The 8090-nt window shown below is 40.0% G+C and overlaps 1 pseudogene; it reads right to left on the reverse strand.

Moving 5' to 3' along the window:
• Positions 1 to 1747: 1747 nt before the first annotated feature.
• On the reverse strand, positions 1748 to 3133 carry LOC119511775 (annotated as a pseudogene).
• Between the last annotated feature and the right edge of the window lie 4957 nt (positions 3134 to 8090).

Below are 8090 nucleotides of genomic sequence, written 5' to 3' on the forward strand. Positions count from 1 at the left end.
CATCCCCAAAGATGTCCCCATCTTAATCGCTGGAACCTGTGAATATGTTACCTGACATAGCAAAAGGGACTTTGCAGATGTGATTCAGTTCAGAGCCTCCAGAAGAAATGCAACCTCGTCAACTTTGATTTTAACCCTATATTACCTGTTTTGGACTTTGACCTCCAGAACTATAAGGTAACAAATTTGTGTTGTTTTAAGCCACTACAGTTTTGATAATTTATTACAGCAGCTATAGGAAACTAATATAATATCCAATATTGTCCTTTAAATATTAGTTCTTATTTGTTCTATTTAAATGCTTACTTCTTAATGTAAAAACTGCCATTTTAGTACATAGTTTCATTTTAATACTAAGATGGTTCATCTTTATGTGTACTAAATTCTACTGTATAAGAATTTATAAACATATATTAGTGTCAACTAAGTATTTTTACTAGTTACATTTTAAATACCATATTTAATCTAGTGATATCATATTTAATTTTTACCCTTTCTTTCTTCCACAGCTTTATTTCCCCACTTGCTTCTTTTACCTTTATTTTATTTTGATACCTGTCATTATTTAAGCTTTCTATAGTTCAATCTATATTCCAACACCATGCTTTTTTCTTGAGGATGGCAAAAATCTACACTCCCAATATCAGGTATAGAAGAGCTGCTTTTGTGCTGAAATTCTGGAAACCAGTAATTCTTAGATCTCCTTTACTTATATTTCTCAAATATGTCATCTAATAAATGAATTAGTGGACATAGAGCATACAGAGAAATCAAGATGGTAAAAATCACTATTTCATTAGCTTCTTTGATCTCAATTTTATCTCAATTATTTTTTCAGAGAATATACTGTCTATTAAAATAAAGCAAGGGAAACTAAGGGCTTCCCTTTCAAAATCTTATCTAGTTAACCTAGTTTTAATCAAGAAATGAAACATACAAATGCAAGAAATAAGTACAGGAAGAAAAAGCATGCATTCACCAACCCAAAATGCAACATTAATTGAAGAGAAAACTAAAGCAATGCTTTGTAGTTGCCCGGATTTCCCTAGGGAACAGCAAGTCAATGTTTGTCAGCCTTCCTCAGAAGAGACAATTTTGATTCATATTAGACCCATCTGACTCAGTCTATTAAACCCTGAAGGAAGGATATTCTTCAGATATAAAAGATATGTCTTTGATTAATAATTCTACCACATTGCTATTCCAAGCATCAACAACTATGTGGCACCTCTAGAAAGAGAGAGCTTTTGAATTCTAGGAAGATACACTTACTGGAATACCCAAGTTCCATTTTGCAACACTTCTCAAATCTTCCCCTCCCCAGGAAGGAACCCAAGATGCAAAGATGTCCCCACTGGAGAAGGAAAACACTAGTTATAGAATTCATTTCATTGTTTGCAGACTTAGGGTCAATTACTTGTGACATAAATCCTTCCTAAAGATGATGAAATATTAATAAAATTGACAAAAACCTGAAGACACAGGAGCGACTGGTACTACACGACACGCTAGTTGACCCCCTAGGTCTGACACACATGGTTGAATACCACAGACATCAGAGCATACTTTCCCTTTTCCTCCTAATGTGTTCCAAGATGCACTGTGAGATGCTCTAAGAGGAAACTGCTTAGTCCTCCAAAAAGAGTCTCTATGCACTGTGTAATGTGGAATCATTACATGGTGGGCAGGGGATGAGGATGCAAGGGGAGAATATTTTCATTTCAGCTCTTTATTTTCAAACTTCTGCCTAATCAGCATTGCTTTCCTCAAAGCACTGCATGGCATTTCTCCTGATGATCATGATCAGCCTTCTGCCATATTCTCGGTAGTCCATGGGTTTCACAGCCGTCACAGAGGCTTTAATTCAAAACTCATCATTGTAGGTTTCTAGTTTGATTCTGATCCTGAATGTGCAAGTTGGCATTCAGGAAAACTTCTCCAAATGCTTGCTTACTCTTCTCTTTTACTTCCCCAAGATAAGCAGTGCTTTGTCCAAAGATAGCCTCTGCAGACTCCTGGAAAGAAGTCACCCACTGATTCTCTTGAAAACCTGGGAAATTTCTCTTGAAATTGGGGAATTCACTATCACACTTCTCACAGTGGTTTAATCCATTCTGTTCATCAGTCACTTTCTTACTGCAGTCCTGATTTGGGCACGCCTGGTACATACAATTCTCTTTGCAAAGATACAACCGTTTCCCCACAGCTGAAATACTCTGCCTTGTCACCATGGCCCAGATTCTCCAATTTAACCTCATATAGGGTTTTCCAGCTGGTGTTGCTCCCTCTTACTCTTCCCCTCCATATATCAGAGATGGAAACACCATCTAAGGCCTGTCCTCCTAAGTCAAATCATCCACAAAGCTTATAGGCCTCTGGGATATCAGAATTCACAATGACCACCCTTGAAGACAATACAGAGTGGCTTCATTCCCCAAACTCAGAAACTCTGGCTCCTTTATAACCATCACAGGCTATCTAGGACCATCAAATCTATCAGTATCTTCTCCCCAATGAGTACTTTCCCCAACAAGTCTATCAAGTAGATAGTTCTCTTAGAAACTTCTCTGTTGTTAGACTTCACTATGATTTTAGTGGCATCTTCATAACTCTTGCAGATTCAGATTCCAATATGTCCACAAGTGAGTCCTTAGACTTGTTTTCTAGGTCACCAATTGCAGTGAAATCAAAGTGAACTGTAGATAAATGATGACCATCTTCACAGGGCATGACAGATGTCTCATTATGGAATGTCATCTCGTAGTCATTTTTAACAGCTGTGAATTGTTAGCAATCTTCAGGGTGACTTTCAAGAAATAATAGACCTTATTTGCTTCCATAAAGGGAAAGAATGTGTCCATTTGCTCATTGAAAGCAGTAACTCTGATATCACTACTTCCATCAACCAGTTCTAAGGAAAAAAAGATTTCCTTCCCCTCGGGAATTGTTCCAGGTATGACTTGACTTTTATAGGTAAAATGAGCACAGATAGTCCACTTGGCCTGGGAAGGGGTAAAGCTGGCAATGGGTACTACTTTGGACTGTATTCACCCAAGAGGTTCACCAGGCTGGTATTTCCAGCTTTCCCAAATGTCTTTGAGACACCAAAAGCCTTAGATACAGTGGAACCCATTCCCGAACTCCCATTCTGTTGCAGGGGCTTGCTGGTTGGGGGACTCGTTGCTCAGACTAGTGGAGGAACAATTTGCGGCTGCCCATGCCCTTCATTATAGGGCACTGGATTGCCAATCTTTAATCCAACTGCGTCAGCTGATTTCAAAACTTCTAGTTCCATCAAAATAACTACTCTACTTCCATCTTTCAGAGTGTTAACAATAAATCAGTTAATCTGGCAAGTCCTGTGGCTGGATAATTGTTCTTCCTCAACAAGAGAGTTCCACTGTGTTGCCAGCATGAAAGAGGATAGCATGTTCAATCCATCACTTGTAAGCAATTGATAACAGTGGTAATGGGACAGATGTTAATGACTCAGAGGACCTTTATGGATGTATCTTCCCATTGTGTTATAGCTGCAATGTCTCCTTCACTCAGCTGGCCCACCATGATTCTGCTGGACTGACCTCCAATTATTTTCTATCTAAATTTGGACAAGATTAATTTGATCAGGCAAGTAGATAAAGGAAAAGTGCAAAAATAAATCTATAGAAGACCTAATAACATTCTTTGGATTCTATTTTCGCCCCATTTTCCTAAATGTTTTCATCTATGTCTATGCACCTTTTCTTTTTATTAGATAATATTCCCTCATTAACCCAGCAAAGAAACATTTAATAGAAATAAATAAAAGCGTGAAAGCCCAGAAAAATTTTGGTTGTGAACATGTATTTCCCTAAATTGGAATATGGCCACAGCCCCAGAGCTAACTCCCAAACCCCACAATAGCAGAGTGGAGATCATCTGAATCTGAGTTTTTGTGTTGAAATCAATCTCAGGGAAATGAGATCCCATCCAGGGGCTGTGAGATAATGTGTATATTGTAACAAAGACTTGACCAGAAAGATTTTTTTAAAAATTATAAAAATTGTATTCTATTTATCTTTATGATAAGATAAGAAATGTTTAAACTCTACACAAAGTAGAAAGTGTGCGAACTCATTGGCTATTATAGCATTGTCAGTTCTTAGATACAATATATCAGTTGTACGGATAAGTCATAAAATTGGAAAACCCCATATAAGAAAATTATAAAAGATAAATAAAGAAGTATGTGCTGGTTTGAATGTATTATGTCCCCCAGAAAAAGCCATATTCTTTGGTGTAATCTTGTGGGGCAGACATAATAGTGGGGATTAAGTTGGAACATTTGGATTAGGTTGTTTGCATGGAGATGTGCCCCACCCAACTGTGGATGATGGCTGATGAGATATTTCCATGGAGGCGTGGCCCCACCCATTCAGGGTGGGCCTTGATCAGTGGAGCCATATAAATGAACTGACTCAAAGAAAAGGAACTCAGTGCAGCTGTGAGTGATGTTTTGAAGAGGAGCAAGCTTGCTAGAGAGGAACGTCCTGGGAGAAAGCCATTTTGAAAGCAGAACTTTGGAGCAGACGCCAGCCACGTGCCTTCCCAGCTAACAGAGGTTTTCCGGACGCCATTGGCCATCCTCCAGTGAAGGTACCCGATTACTGATGTGTTACCTTGGACACTTTATGGCCTTAAGACTGTAACTGTGTAGCCAAATAACCCCCCTTTTTGTAAAAGCCAATCCATCTCTGGTGTTTTGCATTCTGCAGCATTAGCAAACTAGAACAGATTTTGGTACCAGAGAAGTGGGGTGCTTTTGCTGCTGAGTTTGCAAATGCCAAATATGTTGGAACGGCTTTTTAAATGGATAAGGGGAAGATTCTGGAAGAATTGTGAGGAGCTTGATAGAAAAGGCCAAAACTGCTTTAAAGAGACTGTTTATGGAAATATGGACTCTAAAGATACTTCTGATGAGGACTTAAGCAGAAATGATGAATGTGTTGTTGCAAACTGGAAGAAAGGTGATCCTTGTTTTAAAGTGGCAGAGAATTTGGCAAAATTGAGTCCTGGTGTCAGATGGAAGGAAGAATTTGAAAGTGACAACCTGGAATACTTAGCTGAGGAAATCTCCAGACTACATGTGGAGGAGGTACCCTGGCTTCTTCTTGCAGCTTTTAGTAAAATGCGAGCGGAGAGAGATAAACTTAGAACTGAACTCTTGGGTTCAAAGAAACCAGAAGCTGATGGCTTGGAAAATTACAAGCTTCCAGGGGGTGGAATCCCAGAAGCTACAGCCCAACGTGAGGATGTAACCAAACATGGAACCCAACCGCCATTTCAGTACAAGCCAAGATTGGAGATGGAATTATCCAGAAAGGATTTGTGGAAACTCCTATTGTCTGATGGCTTTGACCCCTGCATGCTTCATGTGAAACCAACAGAATTTTTGCGAGATCTTTACAGACAGAGCCGCTGCCAGTCGGGACTGGAGGAGAAAGAGAAGGAACAAATTGAAGGAAAAGTTTCTTCAAAGACAGAGCCATGGAGGTTGAGGTCTGGAGTCAAGAGGCCTTGAGCTGGGAGAGTGGAGCAGCCCACACAGATGGAAAGGGTGAGTTTGCCCCGGAGGCCGAGGGTGGGCATTCCACCTCGATGCTCTGGAAGAGTTTTGCCACCTCAGGTCCCAAAGAGGGTGGAACACATTCCCAGGGAATTGGGGAGAACCTGGCTGCCACCACACTGTTCTGAAGGGGTTGAGCATGTGCCCCGGAGATGGAAGGGAATCCGGGAGCTGCCCCGATGTTTGAGGAGGGTGGGGCCGAGAAGGTGGTCTCCCCAGTGTGTGGATATGTTGGAGCACTCACCTAAGCATTTGGAGAGGAAAGGGCTGCCAGAAAGGCCCTTAGGAAGGGTTAGAATCCCACTCTCTCAAGCCCCAAGGATGCAACGTTGTTCTATAAATGACTCTCAGACTTTGAAATCTAATGGAGTTTGTCCTGTAGGTTTTAGGAACTGTTTTGGTCCTGTTAACCCTGTTTTCCTTACTGTTTCTCCTTATGGCAATGGAAATGTTTATCCTATGAATGTCCCTCCTTTGTATATTGGAAGCACATAACTTGTTCTAAGTTCACAGATCCACAGCTAAAGGAAAATTATGCCTTAGGACTGGCCATGCCTATAATTGATTTTGATGGGATCTTGTACTTAACTTTTGTTACTGAAATGATTTAAGTTTTTGTGATACTGTGATGGAATGAATGTATTTTGTATTTGGAAAGAATATGTTTTTCTGGGGTCCAGGGGGTAGAATTTGCTGGTTTGAATGTATTATGTCCCCCAGAAAAAGCCATATTCTTTGGTGTAATCTTGTGGGGAAGACATAATAGTGGGGATTAAGTTGGAACATTTGGATTAGGTTGTTTGCATGGAGATGTGCCCCACCCAACTGTGGATGATGGCTGATGAGATATTTCCATGGAGGCGTGGCCCCACCCACTCAGGGTGGGCCTTGATCAGTGGAGCCATATAAATGAACTGACTCAAAGAAAAGGAACTCAGTGCAGCTGTGAGTGATGTTTTGAAGAGGAGCAAGCTTGCTAGAGAGGAACATCCTGGGAGAAAGCCATTTTGAAAGCAGAACTTTGGAGCAGACGCCAGCCACGTGCCTTCCCAGCTAACAGAGGTTTTCCGGACGCCATTGGCCATCCTCCAGTGAAGGTACCCGATTACTGATGTGTTACCTTGGACACTTTATGGCCTTAAGACTGTAACTGTGTAGCCAAATAAACCCCCTTTTTATAAAAGCCAGTCCATCTCTGGTGTTTTGCATTCTGCAACATTAGCAAACTAGAACAAAGTGCATGTTTATAAATAAATGAAAGAATATATTCATTTGCTTTGCAAAAGGATTCATAGAAAATAACCGATACATTTAAATGTAATTCGTACATAATTGGTGAACAACAGTTTTGCAGTTTATATTTGATTTTTTATTTACTAGTTTTACAAGAGTGATATAAGCTGAATAACATGCAGCCTCCAGCCCTTTCCTTTCCTGTTTTTCTTCATTCTTATGTTGGCAGTCTTCTCTCTGGTTATGGGCTGCTCAGAATTGAACTGTGCAACCCAGAATTGCACATTAGCTTAGAATTCTAGCTCTGAGACCCCAATCTACTGCAGACACCCTTTGTCGTGTTAGTATTCTTGCTCAGAAGAAGTAACAGGGTAGGACAGCATATCAGGATTAGTTACTAGAAAGAGAATGTGTGAATTCAGGGGAAGATAACAAAATATAGACAAAACCAGGAAGGGAAACTCTGGAATGTTTTGTTTTTTTGAACCACAGAGATAAGGAGAGTCAAGTATCCAAGTAGGGTTATGGTTTCAGTAAAGGCTGAATTATGAATACTCAACCCACAATTGCCTTGACAGAGCCCCTCCCATGCTAAAGACATTAAAATGAAAACAAAAAAAAAGACATATGCAAATGAAGTAAATAGCCATTTGACAGAGAGCAATACATGGTCTAGGTGCCTCCATCCTGGGAAAAAGTCTTGGGGAGTGTAGTCTGGAGAGGTTGGTGCTACAGACAGAAGATTAAATCATGAAGGAAAGAATTTGAGTTAAAGATAAAAAGTTAAAATGAAGCCTGCATGCCCACTGGAAACTTGTGCAACTTGGCTGGGGACTACAGAAATTGTCTCAGTTTATAACTAAAATTGTTCCATGTGTTCCTTACTATCCCTCCAAGAATTGTACCAACCCAGAATGGGAATAGAAAGAGAGTCAACACTCTGTACTATTCACTGGTCCCTCCCCTACAAGCTGGAGTAGAAACTCCTGAAGATGAGCCAAAAAAGGCTCCTCTTTTATCCCTAACTGGCCGCTCTGGAAATTCTCCCTCAACCTCTCCCACCTCTTACCTTATCCTTTTGCTTAGTATTAATTGAGGCTGAGCCTGTGAATGTAAAACAAATTGTATATGTACTATGGACATTGTATATGTACATTGTATATGTATATGTATGTAAATTGTATATTGTATGTGTACTTATTTAGGTAATATCATACTTTTATAAATAACTCTTAGGACTTTTCCATCTTTA

The sequence above is a fragment of the Choloepus didactylus genome, chromosome 2 (genome assembly GCF_015220235.1).
Source record: "Choloepus didactylus isolate mChoDid1 chromosome 2, mChoDid1.pri, whole genome shotgun sequence".
In the NCBI taxonomy this organism is placed as follows: domain Eukaryota; kingdom Metazoa; phylum Chordata; class Mammalia; order Pilosa; family Megalonychidae; genus Choloepus; species Choloepus didactylus.